General features: G+C 42.6%; 1 protein-coding gene across 13 annotated transcripts in view; it reads left to right on the top strand.

Annotated features, from left to right (window-relative positions):
- LRRC4C (leucine rich repeat containing 4C) overlaps positions 1-24,197 on the top strand; it is a 1,070,267-nt gene that overhangs the window by 860,515 nt on the left and 185,555 nt on the right. For 3 of the 13 annotated variants that reach the window (XM_077322214.1, XM_077322217.1, XM_077322210.1), the window contains exon 1: positions 15,689-16,300. The exons of the other annotated variants lie outside the window; for them this stretch is intronic. The gene's annotated coding sequence lies outside the window, so the exon portion shown is untranslated. Of the gene's footprint in view, positions 1-15,688; positions 16,301-24,197 lie in introns of those variants that run through there. 13 annotated transcript variants of the gene reach the window in all.

Genomic DNA, 24,197 nt, shown 5'->3' with positions numbered 1-24,197 from the left:
TGCCTACTGGATGGGGGATACGCATCTAGGTAACACTGTGTGTGAACGAGACCTTGGGGTACTTGTGGATTGTAAACTAAACATGAGCAGGCAGTGTGATGCAGCGGTAAAAAAGGCAAATGCCATTTTGGGCTGTATCAACAGAGGCATCACATCAAAATCACAAGATGTCATAGTCCCATTGTATATGGTGCTGGTCAGACCACACTTGGAGTACTGTGTGCAGTTCTGGAGGCCTCACTTCAAGAAGGACGTAGATAAAATTGAAAGGGTACAGAGGAGAGCGACGAGGATGATCTGGGGCCAAGGGACCAAGCCCTATGAAGATAGGTTGAGGGACTTGGGAATGTTCAGCCTGGAGAAAAGGAGGTTGAGAGGGGACATGATAGCCCTCTTTCAGTATTTGAAAGGTTGTCACTTGGAGGAGGGCAGGATGCTGTTTCTATTGGCTGCAGAGGAGAGGACACGCAATAATGGGTTTCAACTTCAAGTACAACGATTTAGGCTAGATATCAGGAAAAAAATTTTCACAGTCAGAGTAGTTCAGCAGTGGAATAGGCTGCCTAAGGGGGTGGTGAGCTCCCCCTCACTGGCAGTCTTCAAGCAAAGGTTGGATACACACTTTTCTTGGATGCTTTAGGATGCTTAGGGCTAATCCTGCGTTGAGCAGAGGGTTGGACTAGATGGCCTGTATGGCCCCTTCCAACTCTATGATTCTATGATTCTATGAAAGTGTCAGAAGCCTATACAGGCATGTGCTCAAGGCAAGTATGATTGGGACATTTGTACCGAGGTTTACCATTTAATCTTACACTTCGTAGGAGTGTGCAGATTCTCAAAAATGACAAGTCATGGATTGACAGTTAAGAATTTACTAAGGAGAAGAATAACAGCAAAGCGAATGAGTAAACTAAATACAGAGTTGGGAACACACACACATAGTCAGGTCAGTAATATAACCATTGTATGAAATAAATATCCCTCAGGGCAAGGGGAGAGTGAATTGGGGATAGCAGTATCTTTTTGATGAAGTTTATGGCCCAGATGAAAGGACAGACTTGGTTATGTCATCAGCATTTACTTGGATTGAATTCTGGAGGTAAAGGTAAAGGTAAAGGTATCCCCTGTGCAAGCACCGAGTCATGTCTGACCCTTGGGGTGACGCCCTCTAGCGTTTTCATGGCAGACTCAATACGGGGTGGTTTGCCAGTGCCTTCCCCAGTCATGACCGTTTACCCCCCAGCAGCAAGCTGGGTACTCATTTTACGGACCTCGGAAGGATGGAAGGCTGAGTCAACCTTGAGCCGGCTGCTGGGATCAAACTCCCAACCTCATGAGCAAAGCTTTCAGGCGGCTGCCTTACCACTCTGCGCCACAAGAGGCTCTGGAGGAGGGCATATCAAAACCACAGGTTGATGAGTTGATGTGCCATTCCTAACTCACAGCAGAGCCTGTGGTGTTTGTGGAATGCTGAACTTAATTAACTAAGATACCATTATTACCTTTGAATGGGGGGCAGTGTGAGCTTGCTCTCATTGTCTTTTCCCAGGTATCAAGTGAAATACATTCTTATCTACTATTCCAAAACTCTAGTCGTAGCAAATTAAGAAATAAAATGTACAAGATACATAACCCTTCTAGAGGATTGGTGGAAGGATCCCAACTATATACTTACATTCTGATCTGAAATAATAAATGAACAATTATGTAGTTTGGGGACATTTTTGGATCCAGATCTGAATCCAACTGAGCAGCGCCTTTAATGCAATGATACTCCCATTTGTGAAATAGCAAATTGTGATTTCTGTCAGTTCTCTTACCCACTGCAAGCTCTCACTTTACCCTTATATTGTTCCTCAGGATCTACTAACTCCTAGGATCAGCATTTGGAGAAAACTCCATGGGACAAGAAGCAAGAAAGTCTCATTTTGTGAACTATATGGTGTCACAATCCCACCCTGTGTCTGTGTGTTATCACATGCATGTTGCATGTTTGCCTACATGCAAAAGCATGTTCCCTCTTCCTGCTATCACCCAAACATATAAAAGTGTATTGTTTTTTCCTGTCACTACCCCAAGACCCTAGTAAGGCTGCCTCTGAACAAGTACAAAGGGCAGAATTTCCAATTACCTTAGCTCCCCCAGTGCATGTGTGCCCTTAGAGGGTAGCCCTACTCACCATCTAAGTTGTGTTAAAATACAGTTACCTTGGGTGGAGTAACCCCACACACCTCCTTGTTCTCTCCCTGACAAAGGAGGAGTGGCCCCTTGATCATAGTATCTGGATGAAGTGTTTGAACCCAGAACAAAGATGATTTAACCTTTCAAAACTTCTGCCCACTTGGGTGAAATCCTCCTTGCTCCCCAATTCAGAGCTGGAATCCTGCCCCTCATTGGATATGCTTAGATCTCTGCCAACAAGCCCTCTGTCACATAATGCTCATCTCTTTCTCGGATTAGGTTTTATGATGCACATGCATAAGATCCCATTGTCAGGTAGGCCCAGATGGTCTGGTTTTCCCACAGAACACAAGTTCCTGATTTTCTGACTGCCCCCTCAGAACCTCATGATTGAACCATAAATCACATACAGTTCAATGGTAATGGGAATTTGTATGGAAGTAGCCTCTCCTTTTACTGTTCTTTTTCTGTTGAAAAAGTAAAAGATGTTGCTCTGCAACATTTTCATTCATGGAACCGAGCAGCTCAAATATACCCATGGAGGTTGTCTTCCATGTACAATGCAAGCTGCGTGGTTGATGTCCACAGCTTCTTATTTTCTCCAGCATGAGATGTTGTTTCAATACAGTTTCAATAGAGGCACAGATGCCACTGGATTATTTCTTTCACAGATCATCTGATATGCCAATGAAGTAATTTGCCTCCCATTGAAAAGATGCATATAAAATTCAGACATCTTATACTGCAAATTGTGGCTCTTGTTTGAGTCTTGTGCTGATAACCCAGCCGGACAGCTGCAGACATAAACAAACAGAGAGAATCTCTGCACAAAGTGGAATCAAGCTAATAAGGAGCACCTGCAGCATTTTAGACATATTTATTTCCTGAACAATCTCCCTTTCCAGAACAGATTTGTCTAATCCCAACTAACCCTAGCTGGTAATGATGATTCCACAGCAAACAGAAAATGAGACACGGAACACAATCTTGGAATTATATTTGACCATTGGCTTCTGTTATGGAGCTTTGGAAATAACAGATTTCATTTTAAAGTAAGTTTCTAAACTTCATTATTGGGAAATGAAGGTGATGGTTGTGACTGGGAGCACTGCAAAGGCAGCAGAATGATATGCTTGCCACTGTGCAGTGCTGATTATCCATTAAACAATGTACAGACGAGTGTTGGAGATGGTGGGCCTGGAGGGCCTTCCTCTAAGCTTATGGTTAAACAGGATACATGTAAGGACTACAGAACAGAAGTCATTCACAGACCTGATCAGTTCATTGGCAGGGCAGGAACAGAAGGAAGTGGATGATGGACTCAGTCAGCATTTATCAGCCAACAGTATGGCCTAAAGAAGCTCCATCTGCTACCACTAGGTCATGTCATCGCAAGCTGCTGTCCAGTTAAACCTGGTTTTCATACACAGATCTGTTCACATACATAGACTGCTGTCACTAATTCACAGTAAGTCTTTGAATCCCTATGGAGATCAAAATAAGTGCCCTTCCCCCTGATTTTTTGTTGTTTGCATTTTGATTGTTCAAGCAGCTGGCTGTTGCAGAGGAACTATAATTTATTGAGTACCTGATGTGGCATTCTTTACTTGGTTGCAAAAGATGTGCATATTTAATAGAAATAACTCTATTGACGCATGGTAGATTTCCAGAATGATTATCAGTGCATGCTAAACTTTTGTCTACCCTGATAAAGCTTCTTAGACAAGCAGTTTGCCTACTCTCCTCTGAGAGATAAAAATTTAATATCTATATGGCCTCATCCAAAATCTCTTGCATTAGTAGGAAAAAATTCCAGTGCCTTTGACTCATACGGATAAACTAGATATGAATACAGAAGAGCATCCTGCAAACAAATTGTCAGCCTTATGCCATATTCTACCTTTCTTCCATATAATGTTTCATAGAATCATAGAATCATAGAGTTGGAAGGGACCTCATGGGTCATCTAGTCCAGTCCCCTGCACTATGCAGGACACTAACATTCCAATCGTTCATCTACTGTAACCTGCCACCCCTTTGACTTCACAGAATCAGCCTCTCCATCAGATGGCTATCTAGCCTCTGTTTAAAATTTTTCAAAGATGGAGAACCCACCACCTCCTGGGGAAGCCTGTTCAACTGAGAAACCACTCTGTCAGGAACTTCTTCCAGATGTTTAAATGGAATTTCTTTTGAATTAATTTCATCCCATTTGTTCTGGTCTGCCCCTCTGGGGCAAGAGAGAACAATGCTGCTTCATCCTCTATATGGCATCCTTTTAAATACTTGAAGATGGTTATCAGATTCCCTCTCAGTCTCCTCTCTAGGCTAAATAGACCAAGCTCCCCAAAACTTTCTTCATATGTCTTGATCTTCAAACCCCTCACCATCTTTCTTGCCCTCCTCTGGACACGTTCTAGTTTGTCAACATCCCTCTTCAATTGGGGTGATGAAAACTGAACAGAGTACTCCAAGTGAGGCTGAACCAGAGCAGAATAAAGCAGTACCATCACCTCCCGTGATCTGGACACAATACTCCATTTGATACAGCCCAAAATCCCTTTGCCTTTTTAGCCACTGAGTCACCCTGCTGACTCATGTTCAATGTATGGTTTACTAAGACTCCTAGATCCTTTTTGCACATACCACTGCCAAGACAAGTCTCCCCCATCTTATATTGATGTATTTGGTTTTTCCTACCTAAATTCAGAACTTTACATTTGTCCCTATTGAACTTCATTTTATTCAGTTTAGCCCACTTCTCAAGCCTATCACTTTTTTCCAAGAAGATGCTGAACCATTAACAAGTACCCTCTGGGTACAATTTGTCAACCAGTTATTGATCCACCTGACAGAATTAGGATCCATACCGCATTTTACCAACTTGTCAACTTGTCAACAAGAATATCATGTGGAACCTTATCAAAAGCTTTACTGAAATCCAGATAAACTATGTCCACGGCATTCCCCTGATCCAGCAAGGTAGTCACTTCCTCGAAAAGAGAGATAAGGTTGGTCTGACATGACTTGTTCTTGCGAAACCCATGCTGAGTCTTAGAAATCACAGCTCTTTGTTCCAGCTGCTCAAGGACTGAGTGTTTGATTATTTGTTCCAAATTTTTTTGCCAGCTACAGATGTCAAGCTGACGGGTTGATAATAACCCTCTTTCTTGAAGATGGGGACAACATTTGCCCACCTCCAATCATCTGGCACCTCACCTGTTCTCCAAGAAGTGTCAAAAATAATGGACAGATGTTCAGCGATGACATCTGCAAGTTCTTTTAGTACCCTTGGATGCAGGTTACCTGCCCCAGAATACTTCATTTCATTTAAAGAAACTAGGTGTTTGTGGACTGCTCCAACAGTGATCTTAGGCGACCATTCCCATCCCCTGTGTTGTGTTACGTTTTTGCCACATTGATCACTATTTCCCTCAGAAGAGAAGACCAAGGAAAAATAGGAGTTAAGCAGTTCAGCCCTCTCTTCATCATCTGTTATAATTTCACTTTCTTGTCCTTGCAGTGGTCCTATGGTGTCCCTTTTCTTTGTCTTGCTTGAAATATAACTAAAGAAGCCTTTTTTTATGTTTAGCATTTCTTGCTAACCTAAGCTCATATTGAGCTTCAGCTTTTCTAACACTCCCCCTACAATTATTGGTTATTTGTTTATACTCATCCTTGGTAATAAGGCCTTCCTTTCATTTCCTAAATGACATGTCATGGTTTTTTCACCAGCAGCCAATGATATAGAAGGGAATGACAACAAGCTCCTGTAAAAAGTGAAGTCTTTGGCCACTTTAAAGACTAACCCATTTATTGAAGCATGGGCTAGAGCTTGCTTCATCAGATATATGCAATGATGCTTCACTCAATGAGAAAATGCCACTTTTTATTAAATATGCCAGAGGATAGTTCAGTACTTAGTTTTAAACATTAAAAGTATAGTTGGGCTTACTAAAGGTACTTTGGGAAGGAAACAGTATGGGGATATTTTTCATATAACGTCCCAGATCATTGTGAACTGGAATCTTCCGTGGATATTATCAAGTGAAATTTCTTGATCTCCTTCATTTCTTGAAAATCACTAGAAAGTCAGATTTTTGAAAAGATGTATGGAATGGGAGAGTTGTTAACTCTTTCCCTCTCCATGTCTATGTTAATGTCTGAGGCTGTAAAAATGAAATAAGGGTAGAAGTTGGCACCAATCCAAACTAAGTCCTCATGTAGATATTTACCAAAAAAAAGTGAACTGGAGTTTGGATCATAGATTTTTCAGCATTCTATTAAGTTTAGTCCTTCATCTGGTTCATGAATCTGTATATACTTTTAGAATTTGGAGAATGGGGAGCAGGTATAAGTATCAAACAATAGATAAGAGGGATAGATAAGAGGATAGATAAGTTAAAGTGCATGGCAAGTCACTGAACATTGGGCAGATTCAAGACAAGCATCCTCTTACAATGGAGGCAGTTTGTTTCTAGATGAGTGCTCCTTGTGGACACAAAGGCTCCTGTGATTTTTCTGAAGCATCTTCTCCTCCAGGGACATATAGGAAGCCAGGGTTGCCTCTTTGCTTTGGGAAAGTGATGGTTTGTTGAAGAATAAAATGGGCATCAGGAACTCTTCAGCGGACACCATGGTGGACATGGACATCATTGTCTAGTGTAACCTTTTTCAACTTTTTTACCATTGAGAAATCACTGAAATATTCTTCAGGCTTAAAGAAATCCCAGAAGTGGCATGATCGTGCAGAATATGGTTGGGAAACATAGCTGTGTACATGCCCACCCAGGGCCCCTCTTTGTCCCACCCCCTCCAGGTCCATCATTGGCCATTATGGGGGGAGGTCAGTATGACCATATATGGTCATATTACCTGATAAATGTTTAACAGATTTTAAAAATATATTTAAATTAATTGACATCTACCCATTTGGGAAACCCTTCCACGGTCATCAAGGAACCCCAGGCTTTCACAAATCCCTTGTTGAGAAAGCCTGGGCAAGGGTAAATGGGTTTAGGATTTGAGCTTTACAAGCACTTAGGTTACAGAACATTTTAAAACAAATTCAACAATGGTCTGTTTTCATCACATTAGATTGAACTAAAACCAAGTTAAAATTTGCCAAAAATATACATTTTAGAAAACTTTAATATTCCAATTCACATTAAAGTGTGAATTTTTAAGTTGTTCTAGAATCTAGAGCTGAAAACTAGAGATAATATAGTCACTGAAATAGATATGATTAAACACATATCACTAATATGCTGAGACTAAAGCTTTAATTTCCACTTTTAAACTTTATTATTTTAATATAGCTATTATAATTTATCAACTAATAAAACTGCTGAAAGTAAAATGACTAGCCCTCAGATCATCACTTCAAAGCAATTCCATTTGTAGCTGCTTAAGCTAACTACACACCATTTGAAAAAGAGGTCAATTTTGTGTGGGCCCTTGTGCGTGTGGGTACATAATAATAATATCATCCAAAACAAAATATCATCTTGTTTTCAAGAAATAATAGGAATCCATGTTCTATTTTAAAATACTTAAAAATGTAATTACTTTTATAAACATTCAAGCAGGCTTTCCTGAGTTATGATATGGACATGATTCAGCAAGAGTTAATTACCTTTAAATCTCATTAATGTTTTTAAAAACATGTACTTAACTCTTCCACTAGTCAGTGGGACTTAAAAGTGGTTAACAATATGATTGGTTGGTTTATTCAGCCTACTTCTCCATTAATTAATTTCTCAGCGCTCAGATACCTTTCTAGTTTTGGATGAAATTTTGACATCAAATATTTTTTAAAATACTTGAGGGCTAATGTGGGCATTACTTTTTATTGCATATAGGAGCTGAACCACTAATACATCTTTGCTACCAACCTAACACTGGAACTGCCCACAAATAATTTTGACCTGTGGTCAGATTCTGTGTTGACATGAAATTGGAACAGTCCAGTTCTAACAATCATTGAGATTAATATATCAGAATATTTAAAATGAGATGTACAATGGTATAAATGATTCTCATATGCAATAAGAAGACAAGTCCAATTATTTCAGAGATTTACCTTCTCTTTCGAGCCTCTTGTGGCGCAGAGTGGTAAGGCAGCCGTCTGACAGCTTTGCCCATAAGGCTGGGAGTTCAATCCCAGCAGCCGGCTCAAGGTTGACTCAGCCTTCCATCCTTCCGAGGTCGGTAAAATGAGTACCCAGCTTGCTGGGGGGTAAACGGTAATGACTGGGGAAGGCACTGGCAAACCACCCCGTATTGAGTCTGCCAAGAAAACGCTAGAGGGCGTCACCCCAAGGGTCAGACATGACTCGGTGCTTGCACAGGGGATACCTTTACCTTTACTTTACCTTCTCTTTCATGGTTTCCAGAAATCCAAGCTGTTAAAGTGTCAGTGAGAAAAAGCTGTAATTCTTTCTATTAATAAATGTTGTTTTAACTAATCATTTTGCATTGTTAGACTGTTGTATGCTTTTCTTGAAGAATACTGGGAAGCTTTAACAGTTGAAGAACCAACTGATCCCATGTTCTGACTGAAGTAAGGAGTGGTTTTCACAAAGCAAGTGGCACCAGTTGATTTTTGAAGTCTGAGGAACTGCAAACACCCGCTGCCCCCCCCCCGCCGCCATGTATTTCAGTATAAACTCTGTTATCAGCTTTATGTTCCTCTTCAGCCAGGTTAGTCCAGCAAATACATGGTTTTATTTGATGTCTTGAAACTGTGGCCATACCTGAGTTAGGGTGCTGCTTTGAACCCAATGCTGCAATTCAAGAGCAGCTCTGAGCCTCACCATGAGGAAAACTGAATCTAGGAGCCCCTCTCTGCCTGACTGCAGTACTGACAGTGTAGGGGAACCATTCCAGGCCTGGTAGCATTTCCTAGATGCTATAACCATTGTGGCCAGGCCTGGAGGTGGCTGCAGAGCCCTGGAACTATACCAGGCTCAGTGAGATGGGGGAGACTGGGATTCCTCCATAAGTCTTTGGAGAGGGAGTACTGATCTATATCTACTCTATATTATGTATATATAAAAAGCATAAGCGATCTTGCATAGAAAACAAAGGAAATATTAAGGAGATGTCTCTTTTAGGCATTTTCTTGTCATGCATATGTAGTCCTATAACCTCTCTTTTACAATTGCACTAATCTGCCTACCTTTTCCATTCTGAAGCTCTTTGGCTGCTAATACTACTTCCCTCCCCCCCCCCCCCCCCGTTGATAGTGGTTGTTTATTAAGTGAGAAATGACTCTATGTACATATATGAGAAAGGCGGGTTTAGATGAGTCACAAATTGGGATCAAGATTGCAGGGAGAAATATCAACAACCTCAGATATGCAGATGATACCACTCTAATGGCAGAAAGCAAAGAAGAACTAAAGAGCCTGTTGATGCGGGTGAAGGAGGAGAGTGCAAAAGTTGGCTTGAAACTCAACATCAAGAAAACGAAGATCATGGCATCCGGCCCTCTCAATTCCTGGCAAATAGATGGGAAAGAAATGGAGGTAGTGACAGATTATATTTTCCTGGGCTCCAAGATCACTGCAGATGGGGACTGCAGCAAAGAAATTAAAAGACGCTTGCTCCTGGGGTGGAAAGCTATGGCAAATCTAGACAGCATCCTAAAAAGCAGAGACATTACCCTGCCAACAAAAGTGCATCTAGTCAAGGCTATGGTATTCCCAGTTGCAATGTATGGCTGTGAAAGTTGGACCATAAGGAGGGCCGAGCGTCAAAGAATTGAGGCTTTTGAACTCTGGTGCTGGAGAAGATTCTGGCGAGTCCCTTGGACTGCAAGGCGAACAAACCGGTCAGTCCTAGAGGAGATCAGCCCTGACTGCTCTTTAGAAGGCCAGATCCTGAAGATGAAACTCAAATACTTTGTCCACCTCATGAGAAGGAAGGACTCCCTGGAGAAGAGCCTAATGCTGGGAGCGATTGAGGGCAAAAGAAGAAGGGGACGACAGAGAATGAAGTGGCTGGATGGAGTCACTGAAGCAGTAGGTGCAAACTTAAATGGACTCCGGGGAATGGTAGAGGACAAGAAGGCCTGGAGGATCATTGTCCATGGGGTCACGATGGGTCGGACACGACTTCGCACCTAACAACAACAACATATATGAACCTGCCACAACTGATTTAAAAACACAAATAAAATACTTAGAAGAGTTGTTTTTTGTACCCTGCTTTTTATTACCCAAAGGAGTCTCAAAGCAGCTTACAATCACTTACCCTTCTTCTCCCCAGAACAGATACCTTGTGAGGTGAGGGTGAGATATCCCTGGAAGAATTGTTTACTGACCCAAAGTCACCTAGCTGGCTGCATGTGGAGTGGAGATTCAAACCTGGTTCTCCAGATTAGCTGCTGCCACACTTAACCACTACAGCATGTGTATTTTTCAATGGAATAATTCTCATGTTCATCTACAAATAATGAAATGCTGAATAATATAGATTAGGAATGTTTCTGAAGCTCACTTGAACCCAGTTTCCATCCATATTCTATCTTGTCTCTGGTATGTAATTGATGCATTAGGAATTCTCCCTCATTCTGTTTTTGTTTTTAATTTCCAAAGATATGGTTTGGTCCAGACTAAAATTGGCAATTTCCCCCCACCTTTCTACTGCAAAAGCCCCTCATAGTCCTGTTCCTTTTTCAAAAGCAGAACTTCTGCATGTCCCAAAGCACGGTGGCAAAATTAATAAAATAACAGCTCAATTCATATTTTACCTCAGAAATATTTTTAACATATGCCTGCCTAATTCTAAGGGCACAAAATATAAGCATTACCACAGACAGTAACTTGCTTATTATCATTACCAGCCAAAGATATAACAGGTGCAAGTCATGTAAACAGCAAGAAAACCTTCTCATCAGAGGAGATAGATAGGCAGATAGATTAATGCAAGTGACTGATATCCCAAATATATCTCCCCAAAAGAGGGGGAACGACATCTCCTAGCATCTAAATAAATTACCTCCCGATCTAATCTCAATGATTCCAAACCCTTCTTTCTAACATTTGGTGTGTCAGTAAAATAAAAAGACAAATTAAGACACAGACTCAACTGTTTATCCTCCATTAACTTATCCCAAGATTATCTATGGGAACTTTATGTCTTAAAAGCTCTTGGTCCCCCATTGCATTTTCTCAGATCCCTAGCCCCCAGGAGCTGCATTTCATGGAGATCAGTGAGCTGCAGTGCTCACTGAATTGGAAATTTGAGCTGAATCTCAACCTCTGTATAGAACATTGCTCATGATTTCCTATAAGAGTAATAGAATCCTAGACCTAGAAGGGGCTTCATGGACATCTATCCCAGTGTTCCTGCTTAGTTCAGAAAATCCAGTGCTAGAGCATCCACACAATATAACAGTCTAGTCTGTGCTTGAAGGACTCCTCTTAGAAAGTATCTCCTAACGTTCAGTTGACACCTACCATCCTATAATTCTAGCCCATTAGATATAGTCCTGCCCTCCACTGCAACAAAGAATAAATTTTAGCCTTGTACCATCTGACAGGTCCTTCAAGTATTTGAGGAGTATGACCATTTCTCCTCTAGCCCAAACATCAAGCTTCCCTCAAACATATCTTGATATAATCATATGGTCATCAAGACTTTTCCAGGCTTTACTCAGTATACATGTGCACAAAAGGGGGGGGGAAGATATACTGAAGAACTGAGAGATTTGGTGAACTGTGGACCTTATTCTACAATCCATTTTGGGCATTTTCCTAGTTAAACTGAAATGAAGAAATTCAGTGCAGCCCAGTAAGACTCATCTTGTGTATAAGATAAGGAAACAAAATAGCTCCAATATAGTATACTCTTCCTATGAAATGATCTTAATATATATTCTGCAAGTAAATACCAGGCTACTTTTGGGGAATGGCAAGATCTTGTCTAACATAACTTTTTTGCAGGTTTAATATATGGAAAAACCAGAACCATTAGTTCTGTTTACTCCCACATGAACCAAGAAAAGCATATAATTCTGCATTTTATTAGTCTACATTGTGATCAGTAGAAGTGGGGACGTTAAAAAAAGTACTTCAGCCACCTACTATGGTATCCTGAACCAGAACAGTAGGTTCAGGTGGGGAGCAGTGTTTGACAGAAGCAATATAACAAAAGTTTGTCAAAAGTAGAGGACTCTCGTGATCTCTGAAGATAAATCGATTTTTAAAAATGTTATCCATGCAGAAACTCTCAGAAACATCCTACATCATGGAGAAATGTTTTGCATGCAGTACTGACTTGCTGCTTGTACAGAATTTTGTATATAGGGGAACATTCAGTAATATAACTCCCCTATGTTTGTTCTGAAATAGTATAATCATTATTTATGGTTCTTCTGCATGTGTAAAGTAATAAGGGGTACTGAGCTTGAAATCGCAGACTGTTTAGGGCAAGACAGCTAGCAATGGATAGATCTAAGCTTCCACCTAGCACTCGCTACTCCTGGCTTTAAAAGAATACCATGCTTCCGATAAAATTGCAGGATAATCAAAATATTTCTAAAATAGCATAGGCTGCCACTCAATTTGCCCTCCCTTGAGAGTAAGCTCCATTGAACTGCTGATTTACTTCTGGGTAAACATGTATAAAGTAAAAATATAGAATTATTAATGCACATAGGGAGGATGCTGAGCGAAAATAATTTATGACACACAATGTAATTTTCATTTTCATAAACCCAGGGGCTAAGTGGAAATGGTAAGGCAGGGAATTTGGCTGTTTAATCTTGAGAGAAAAGCATACAAGGGAGAAATGAATCATACACAGCTCTGTGTTTCAAGAGAAGATTTTGAGTTTCAAGATTTTCCTATCCATGAGTCAACTCGCTGCACAGTCTCTGTCTGCTCTGAAAACTTGAAAAGATGTGGCAATCAAACAGTGCTACCTGCCCTATTGTTTTCTTATTTTGAATGATACATGATTAAAAATAAAGTTCAGAAGCCTATTGCTATGAAACTACCTGCTATGAAGAACAATTAATGCTTCAGGAAAGCTGCTTTCAGTGGGACAAAGCTTCAATTTGAAGCCACCTCAATTCTCTCCTCCTGTCTTACTTTGGGAATGTGCTGGCCATAGTTTTTAACAGGTCTCACACAGAATCTCATATTTTTGGGCAAGTCTCTGCCACTGATCCTACCCAATTGACCCTCTGCCACAGCCAACTCAGTGTAGTGGTTAAGAACGGTGGCCTCTAATCTGGAGAACTGGGTCTGATTCCCTACCCATCCACATGCAGCCAGTTAGGTGACTTTGGGACAGTCACAGTTCTCTCAGGGCTCTCTCAGTCTCACCTGCCTCATAGTGTGTCTGTGGTAGTGAGAGGAAGGGAAAGGTGATTGTAAATTGCTTCGAGACTCCAAGTAATGAAAAGCAGGGTATAAAAAACTGCTCTTATTTATTCACTCATTTAATTTACATGCCACCCTTTTCTCCTCAAGTGAAGCCTTGGAAGACATTTCGGGATGCTAAGGAAGCAATCCTAAACAAGTATACTCAGAAGTAACTGACATTTTATCCAGTAACACTTTCACAACAGTGCTTTTAGGACTGCAGCCTAAATGACACATTGAAGGCAAAAGGGAGGTATAATACTTAAATCAGCATGCCACGACTCAGTAGAAATTTACAGATGCTTCCTTGGCAGTGAGTCCGATGAGCAGAGTAAGATTTTCTACCAGGAAAACAGGGCAAGATTAAGCAGTAAACATGACACTTGCAAATGCAAAGAAATCATCAGAGTGATGCCAACATGCCAGCGCTCCCTTTCTTACTCGGCTATTTTCCCCTCACCTTCTGTGGCTAAGCATGCACCTGCGAGCACTGCAGGCAAGCTTTTAAGAAAATGAGTTTTGACATTACTTTTCTCAAGACGAGCCCTTGATTTTCAATTACTCCCTTCCCCACTTCGGGAAGTTTCTGGAGGTGAACCACTGTTTCCCCCAACTGTCCGCGGGATGGCAGCAGTGCCCTGCCGGAGAAGAGCTCCTTCCTCCCCCCCCTTTCTTTCCCCCCCTTTTCTTTTGCCATGACATGAAGTGTTAACACAATTGACCAATCAGTGCTAAGATGATGGGAGGTAATTGGGTAATTGTATTCTACTGATCACAAGCAGGAGAGAAGGGGGGGGGGGGATCGGATCAAAAAGGGAGCGAGTCAAGGCAAGAGTGGAGGCCGAGAAATTAGCCCGGGCCCCCTCCTGCAAGTCGCCAGGTGCCATTGCCTTGAGAAAACGAGTGCCGGGCAAAGGGGCGGCCTGCATATTTCGCTATTTCCGTCCCCACCCGCAGCGGGAGGGAGAGTTCAAGCTGAAGCGGATGGCAGGCAGAAAAGGCTGGCGCGGCGCTAAGGGCTGCAAGAAGCCGCTGCAGCCGACCTGCTAGGTTGGGCCAGCCAGGCGCGGGAGGGGAGCCGGCCTGTGCAGGAAAACGCCGGGAGCGGGGGGAGGGGGGTTCCAACTTGTAGATCGGAAAGCGGCCGGCCGCTGCCGCCAACGCACTAGGGAGAAAGGAAGGCGCAGAACAGCTCTTCCTTCCCCCCTCATCGCCGCTCCCCCTCCCCAGTTTTGGAGTGTGCTCCCCTCCCCCGCCCCCGTTCCAAAGAACAAGTTTGCCCGTGTCGGCGCTGCTGAGCGCATCCTGCCAAGATGGAGAGGCGGCAGCAACGAAGTGGAGGGGAAGCCCCGGGCTGGTGAAATTCACCGCGCACAGGACCGGCAAGCACGCCTCCCGGGGAGGAGGGGGGGGAGAGGGAGGCGATGGTGCGCCCCACCGGAGGAGTTTGATCGTCGGGAGGACCAGGCAAGGGAACGACAGAGCACCTCCGCCAGCGACTGAAGAGCGGCTGGAAAGCCGCCCACTCCAAGTGGGCTTGGGTTTTTTTTTTTTTTCGGGGGAGAGGGGATGATGGATTGATTCTTGACAGCTGGTGGGAATCTTGATTTCTCTCCCTCCCCAGTAGCCGCCGCCTCGTCCCCGTGCGCTTGATGCGAGGCTCTGCAAAATGCCGCGGAGTTGGAGGGAAGGCGAAAGGCTCCTAGCGCGGAGTTGGGGACTCGGCGACGACGATTCGGCTTGCTGGCTCCCCGGCTGAAATCAAAGCCCCGATTGCGCACTGGGTTGTGATTGGAAATCTAATCAGGCCCTCGCATCGCGGAAGGGGGGAGCCCTAAAGTTGGCGCGGGGGCGAGCGAACGACTCAGCCCCCTCCCCAAATGTAAGAGGCCGCGCATCTCCCCGAAGGAGGAGGGAAGGCGAGAAGGTGCTCGAGGCCATGGGAACCCCCGAGCCGGCGTGGAAGCCCACGCACTGGAGAACGGAGAGCGCCGCTAGGAAGACGGGGCCAGGAGAGAACCGCCTGGCGAGGAGGAGACCTGGATCTTAGCACGCAGAACCCGACTGCAGGAAACAAAACAGCAGCGCTTCAGTCAGACGGGCGGGCGGGCGGGTGGCGGCTGGGGGAGGGGGCTGAGGAGGAGCAGAGCCCAGCCAAGCGCCCCTCTCCTCCCGGGAGAGGTTCGGCGGTGCCTAGGCGTTGGAGGGGGGAGGGGGGGCCTGAGGAGCCGGCGTCGCGCAAGGAGATCCACGCCGGAACGAAAAGTTTCTCCCGAGGTGAAAGACTCGCTTCTTGCATCACCGAGCGCCTCGTCCTTCGCTGAATTAACGCGTGTCTTTAAAAAAAAAAATTGAACATCTTCCCCAAGCCTACTCTCCCCCCGGGAAAGAAGAAGTTGAGCCATCCGGGGGACTTTTGCAAGAGCCGGGGTCTTTAAAAGCACGGCGAAATCGAGAGCGCCGAGAAGTACCATGTAAAGCGCGGGGGGGGGGGGGGGCAGAGAACCAGCAGCTTCAGTGTGGCTTGGATTGCAGTCCGTGCGGACTGAACTAGATGGAAACCTGCAGATGGATATTTCCCTTCATTTTCCCTTTTTTTCTCCCGTCGATTTGGATTTGTTGCGAAACGATGTAGTTTGGCCTTCGTGATATTCTCTTCTTTTTTTTCTTCCACCTCCCCGCCTCCCGGCTCTCTTTCGGCATTTCGTTCTGGATATTCTTCTTCGGAGCGATTTCCAAATACAGTGAGTGCCATTTTCGCTTGACTTCTGCCGTGAGCTTGCCGTGAAACGCACGCGGTGGAGTTTGCACAGCGGTGGGTTTTTTTTTTGGGGGGGGGGGGTCGAGATTGGGGGTGGGAAAGTGGGGGAGAACACCATTGAACGGCGCCCTCGCTGACTGCGTAAAGGGCGGACTTAATCCCCGCCGAGGTTCGCTCCAATGGTGTGGATCGATGATGCCGGGCTGCTAGAAGGCGACTCCTGGCCGCTGCTTCTTGAGGCAAGGAGGATGCTGCTTTCTCAAAAGCGTACCCCCCCCCCCCCGCAATGTGTGACGGTGCCTTGCCTGAAGCGGCCGAAGGCTGCCAGATCCAGCCCGACACCTTAAGGAGATTGATGCGTAGAGAAAAACGATGAAAATCGAAAAGGTCCACTTTAAATGTCATCCTCGGAGCAGACCACGCGGGGTCGGCGTGTGGTATGAACTGGGAATATGAGAACCAGGCGAGTAGGTGGGGATGGGGGTGGCTTTCGGAGCTAGAGAGCAGCGATGCGTCTCCCGTTCCATAGCTTAAGGAAGGCACATGGGGGGGGGGATCCTCCAGAGAAGCTCCCTCCCACACACACACATCTTCCAGGTGACCCCTAGCTCTCTTAGCTGGGTTGCTGCAGTTGGCTGGGAATCCCTTAGAACTCCCTTAGGGCATGCCTTTGGCAGGGATGGGAACGGGATAAAAGATGGACTTTCCATCAGCAGAGATGCCATTGTGGCTGTAATTATGTTGGGTTCCTTGATGGCTTCTGTTCTAAACTGGAAGAAAAGTCCGCAAGCAGGGCATAGTTTCACAAGCAAGGCAAGACTGGAGGGTGACAGGCTGGTCCTATGTCAGTTGATTCAGAAATGAGCCTTGCTGTGCTTGGCCAGACTGACTTCCAAGTAAGTGTGCCACGGGCTGCCACCTTAACTGTCAAGCGCCATTGCCATGTTCATGTTTGTGGTGCTTTTGGTGAGGTAGGCCATTCGTGTGGCAACTTTACAGATGGAAAAACTGAAGGCAACAAGGCTGAACTGCTTCAGGCCAGTCAGAATGCTTGCACCTGGGTTCTCTGCTCAGTCATAATCTGGGTTCCAGGAAGGTTGCTGGACTCCATTTCTACAAGGAGAAATTGCTCAAAAGATGTTAGGTGGCATGATTGGACTTCTTGGTGAAGCAAAATGAGGGTGTTTTCTGGCTCTTTTGAAGAATAGCTTCCTCTTTGATACCCTGGGATAGTTTTCTGTCTGCACACAGTAACTAGATAATCCTGGCTTTAAACCTATGTTTCTACTACGGTAGTGCCTTCATTAACCCTCAAATTCTTCAGTAATTTGCAAAGTTTGGGCAGCAAATCAAAATGGACAATGACATTCCATTGGGTAAACTGGAATCTGTACCATGGATAGAAGTTTTCCCCCCTCATTTCATCTAGTTGCCGTCTTCCTGGAAGGTAGAAATCATGACTGTTTTGCTCTCCCTTTAATTTCACCCTGCACCCTGCTCCTTCCTATTCAACATCATATGTTGAAGATGCCCTTATATTGCCTGACAGAAAAAAATACAACAACAGAAACTAAATAAACTTAGTGTTTTCCAAAGGCATTTATGACTTCTGCTAAGTGACTTTCTAAGTATTGATTACTTTTTTGATGACCAAAGATGATCAGGAACATTTTTTAAAATGAAGAAGTCACTACAACACTTCCAATAAAATGCACAGTAAAATTGTTCCTGATCCTCCCTTCACAGTTCATAATCCTTTAATTAAATAGATTAATGTATTTTTGTACACATAATGGGACAATGAATGGGTCATAAAGTTTGTTGACAGACGAAAAACAATCCTAAGTATTTTCACTACCCCTCTCACCCATGGGCCTTTGAATATCCTTATCATAATTCCCTGTCCAGTTATGGGCTACTCTTACATCATTAGTAGCAACAAGGGATCATGAATGGATGTTGAGCCAAGACAGAACATGGAGAAGGAAGTATCTGCTGTTTTATATAGAATCGCTCAGATGCAATCCCATAAACTGGATAAGGTTGAGCAAAACTAGCCAGTTATTTTTCCTGTAAGGAAAGAATAGTGACATCACTGTTTGATGCTGTGCCAGGAAAATGAAAAAGGATGCTTGTGAATTCATATACTATTAAAACCCAAAAATCTTGTTATGACCTAGGAAAAACAACTGTTGAGGGTGGGGGGAGGAACTCTTCTAACTGCTCTCTTGAGTAGTGCTGGCAGTATACTTTTGCAGCTGAACTTCCAGAAATGCCTAGTGCAGGAACTAAAAACATGTGGATCCAGCTGAAATTGTTCGGTACACTCTATCTGAAAAAGGGAGGAACTTCTACCTTCAAGAGTGTGTTCTTGTGCTGCTTAAATCATAAATCGAAGGGGATTGCCAACAGCACACAAAATGGTCAAGAATTCAAATATATATATTTTTGCTCTTTATTTGGAATTTGATCACTGGTTTTACAGCTGCCTGACTGGGAATTTTATGTAACTGACTGTTTTCCATTGCTTGTGTCAGAATATAAATGCAACATTCATCAGCATCTGATAATTAGCCAAGAACCTTTCCTGTTTGTTTGTTTTTTTTTCTCCCCAGGATAAGAGGGTAAGCATAAGCAATTCTGTAATTACATTAGGCAGTGAGGAAAGGGATAGCTTAGAGTGTGTGAATAGGGAACAGTTTTGTATATAAAAATGCATGAATTGCCAGTGGAAAAGAAACAAGTAATGGCTATGAAAGGCTTGTTTGGTATTTGGTTTTCAAGGATACAGGCTTATATAATAGAAAAATGAAAATTATGAAATGAAAAAATGATTGTCAATGATGGATAGCATTTCCCATGGAAAACTAAGAGGCAATATTTTACCCTTCTACAATGTATGTAGTTCTTTCTTGCTTCAATTAATAAAAACAATGAAAAAAACATTACAGCAGAATAGCACAATATTCCCTCCTTTATATATTTTATACATTTTATTGTTCCATCCCTATCCCTATGTATATATAATACATAGCTATATATATATATTAGATTAGAAGACTAGATTATTTGGATATACTAATGAAATGAACAGTTTCAGATGACTCTTAATTCCATTCCCTAGCAACTGGCAGTATGAAAATTTACATATTGAAAATATATTGCTTTAGATGTGAACTATTTATTTTTTGCTAAAGTTAAAAAACATCAAAACAAAACCCATTCCCCCCTCTGCCCAGAACTGTTCATCTTTAAAATATGGGGAAAGATGCTGAAAAGAATTAAGCAGTCATAGTCAGGAATCAACTATTCTGGGCATATCCAGGTAGAGTGAGAAGTCGGAGGAAGAACAATGTATAATTTTCTTTCTCTCTGCCCCCCCCCCCAATGGCTGCAACTGTAGCGAAGACAACTTTTGTTGTAAAGTGAAAAGATTCAGTATATCATGAGTACATTTGTTTCTCTTGCTGACTATTCTGGTAGTGAGTTTGAGTATTATTTGGTTGAGCATTTTGTGGTGAATCTCTGTATGCGATCTATTTGAAAGGGAGTTAAAGACCAGAAGTCAGGTGCATGTATATGCATACACTACAGAGATTTGTGTTTGGTATCCAAGAAAGCATGCACAGATTTGTGCACATTTTGTTGTGCATTGTTTAAATATTGCCATTTCAAGGTTGATATTTCAAGGTACAAGTTACGTGGTGTTTGGTCTCTGGATTAATTTATCCTTCTCCCTTCCCCCACTTTTAATGTGTTCCATAATAAATATTTCCACATAATTCTCTCCAAATAGGCAAAGGGAAAAAAGTGTAATACCTGTTCTCTGGATGTATGTATCCACCCACCAGTCTGCTAATTTTCTGGAGTCTTGATTGGGAGTTCCTGAGCAGAAATGAAATATGAGAGTCTTCCCTCTTACTGGGACACTGAATATATTACAATATTTTGTGTAGTTATGCTGTGTTAATTGGATAGCTCCAGGCAAATGAAGTGTTGCTGTCATTAACAATTAGAAATAACAGCAAACCTGTTAGGGTGGAATTCTTGTCCCTGTAACTTCTAGGCAGACCAAAATCCATTTTATGCTTTCAGCAGATTCATCAACACTTGAAAAATCCTTAACACAATTTTACAAGCAAAGGACAGTCCTCTTCATAGTTCTTTTGGCTCATGAAAAGGCACTTTGAGTGCCCAGGCAAAGTTCAGGATTTTTTTTAATTTGCTGCATTATAATAGACAAAGTTTACAAAAAAGTAGAAGTAAAATCAGTAAGCTTGTCACTAGTCACACATGTACTCTATTACTCTGGACTTAATCTGCAAGCCATACATTTATACATTTATCTAGAAAAGACAGTAAATGAGTGTTCTGTCATAGGAAACTGCAGAGATTCCAAGCCTTGGCCATAGCTGTTGAATGAGGGTGATCTTTTGGTAGGATTCATGCAGCAACAGTTTCACTTTAAGATCTCAGGAAACATTTTAACAAACAATCCTAGGCAGTTTAATATCAATTTAACTTCCTCAGGTCAAAATGGGCAGAATTCTCTCAAGACTGCTAAATGCATTCAGATAGTTCTAGGTCACCCCAAGATTCCAGAACTAGCTTATGGGAAAAGCTTTAGAACTTGTGATTATTTGTTTTTGCTTTGTGTGTTACCTTAAGTGGTACATTGAACAGATTACTGAAACAAGCATATAGTGCATGCAAAGAGGATGCAGCCTCACTCCCTCTTATGCTCACGCATGTCAAGATGCAATTTTGATCCAGCACATAGGAAACGATTTGTGTGTATTATGCAATGGAGAGGGTCACCACCTCTGGCTGAGAGGCATTGAATCACTAATTCCCTTGTCATGTGTGAAGTGACTCTTGGGAAGCTGACATCAGGTGGTCTAGGAGCATCAGCCTGAAAAATGTTAAAATGTCATTGACCTGAATGCAGTCTACTGAAGTGAGGGTTATTAGCATAGTGTATTGTTTTATTTTGGTTTGTCTTAATAAAAAGATATTTGCATGACTATTTCCCCCATCATATTAGCTGTATCTCTGAAGCTGCTACCGTATATGAGCAAGCTAAGTGGGTTCCTTCAGTTTTTATTTTGCTAAACATCAACCTATTTAACCCCCCCCCCCCATTATAGTATTCAAATACTGTCACAATTCCTAAATTTTCCCTCATCATTCTCTCATGGAGAAGAGACTTAATGGGGTGTTTTTTTTGGGGGGGGATGTTTCCCACCTGGAAATATTCATTTATTGTGCTGAACCTTCGTAAACAGGAATCTGTATCAAATACAGGAAGTGGCTGAAAAAGATGGGAGGGGATAAATATATGTACAGTAATTGCTGGCGTATAAGACTACTTCCCCCCCCCCCTGAAAAAACATGCCTCCAAGTGGGGGGGGTCATCCTGTATGCCGGGTGCGCTTCAGTTGGGATAGATATAGCTGCCCATAGTGGCCCATAGTACTTTAATGTAATGTAACAAACTCTATATTTTGAGTGGAAAAACATGCCCCCCTGAAAAAACATGCCTCCAAGTGGGGGGATCGTCCTGTACGCCGGGTGCGCTTCAGTTGGGATAGATATAGCTGCCCATAGTGGCCCATAGTACTTTAATGTAATTTAACAAACTCTATATTTTGAGTGGAAATGTTGGAGGGTCATCTTATATGCCGGCAAATATGGTAGCTATACTAGATAACATGAAAGCAGAGTAATTTGATCACTAATTACACTAATTAGATTTGTACCTGGTATACAGTGTGTTGTTTGGCTGATTCTTCCATGATGTTCTCATATCTTGATCAAGATCTCATGTGCCAAATGCTGATTGTACAGTTCCCTTCAGCTCACTTTAGGGTAACAAAAAGTAAGGGTCTACATGGTTCTTGTCTCATTTATGTTGTGTCAAAGAAAGAGCTTTGTAGGTAATAAAATGACTGCTTCCGAACTGACTAGTTGTACAGAAGGCATAACTTCATCAACATTTTGTCATAGATTTGGTTTGTGCAAAGAGTGCATACCTACATTCTTACCATGCCAGTTGGATCATGTGAATGTGTCCTCCTGTGTATGGTTTTGGTACTTATGTTCTCAATATCTTTCCTTGCTGTCAGCAGAACACCGCAGTCCTTGCAAATAATATGCTCATAAAGTGAACTTTGCACACAGTGCTTGTTTTCTCGCTAAGTGAAACACTCCATATACTTGCATTGATGAGTTATTTGTACGGTAAAATTAATACTATTTAAATTTTATGGATCTGCATAGCTGGTGGTATTTCTTATGGCACATAGTCACTGCACTCACTGAATGTACTTGATTGCTGAGGCTGATAGTTTTCTTTGTGTTCTCATTCAGTTTCCTACCATTTCTATGAACCCTGGCAGGGAGTCAGCAAGAGAAGTATTAGTAACAGTAATTTTCAGACAAGGTAGTCCCCTTGTTGGGACTAATCCAAGTTTAAAGTTCCATCTCTGATGCACAGGAGGCTTCATGCTGGACTGCAGGCTGGAGTTTGAGTCAGGACAAATTGCCCCACCTCTTCCAGCTCCCACAAGGGGGAGCATCTGACCCAGTGCACTTTGTCTGCCCTGGATTGTGCTCCTGCATGGAAGGCAGGACAGTGAAGTTCCCAGTGCAGAAACAGTGCTAGGTTACTCTTTTTGCTTAGAGAGGTAAACATTGTGATTTAGAGAGTTGAACTGTTAGGATGGGTTGTGTGTGTTTATATAAATAAAGTGAGTGTACTGTTAAACTCATGCACATGTTTCTGAATGGACTCTTGGGATGCTTGTGACACTGAGTGGTTTCATGTTAAGCATGGGTCGCTAGTTTTGAAGTATCTGCCTAGATAATATTAGGTTGCAATATAGCAAGTTAGCTTGACTATTTAGAAATCAGGGAGATCATGGTATGGTCTTATATTTTATGTTGTATTCTGAAAGCTACATTATATTCTTCTGTGGTTAAGGGTTAAGGAGCACCTATATATAAATATAAGAGCCTCTTGTGGCGCAGAGTGGTAAGTGGCAGAAATGCTGTCTGAAGCTGTCTGTCCATGACGTTGGAAGTTCCATCCTTCCATCCTTCCGAGGTCGGTAAAATGAGTACCAAGGTTGCTGGGGGGTAAACAGTAATGACTGGGGAAGGCACTGGCAAACCACCCCGTATTGAGTCTGCCATGAAAACGCTGGAGGGCGTCACCCCAATGGTCAGTCAGACATGACTCGGTGCTTGCACAGGGGATACCTTTAACTTTATATATAAATATATAGTCAGATATGCAATAATCCTGTGTTTTGAAAATCCTGGCTAAAATTTAAAAGCAACAACTATGTTACAGAACAAATAATTTAGAATAATTTCATTAGCTTTGCAACAAACCATTGTAATGAACTGTAGAAAAGAAGAGAAATAGTTAGGACAGAAATAAGACCTACATGGGTTATTCTACATAGTTTCAAATTAACAAGGCAATATATTGTTCCTTGATTTTTTGCCATAGACCTTTCATTCTAGCAGTTGGATCTTACATATTCTTAATCTGTGGTCTTTGTCCATTTTTAAGGAGCTGATTGTTCTGTAATTCACAATAAATAGTTGAGAGCCAGCAGTGTGTAGTGGTTAAAGAGTGGCAGACTCTAATCTGGAGAACCGGGTTTGATTCCCTATCTTCCACCTTCAGTCAGCTGAGTGACCTTGGGCTAGTCATGGTTCTCTTAGAGCTGTTCTTACAGAACAGTTATTTTATAGCTTTCTCAACCCCACCTACTTCACAGGGTGTCTTGTGTAAAGAGGAAGGGAAAGGTGCTTGTAAACTGCTTTGGGATTCCATGAAGTGAAAGGTGGGGTATAAAAATAATCCAGAT

Source organism: Paroedura picta, chromosome 2, assembly GCF_049243985.1.
Source record: "Paroedura picta isolate Pp20150507F chromosome 2, Ppicta_v3.0, whole genome shotgun sequence".
In the NCBI taxonomy this organism is placed as follows: Eukaryota; Metazoa; Chordata; class Lepidosauria; order Squamata; family Gekkonidae; genus Paroedura; species Paroedura picta.
Note: the sequence above shows the minus strand (reverse complement) of the source record. Positions and strands in the feature narration are given on the sequence as shown.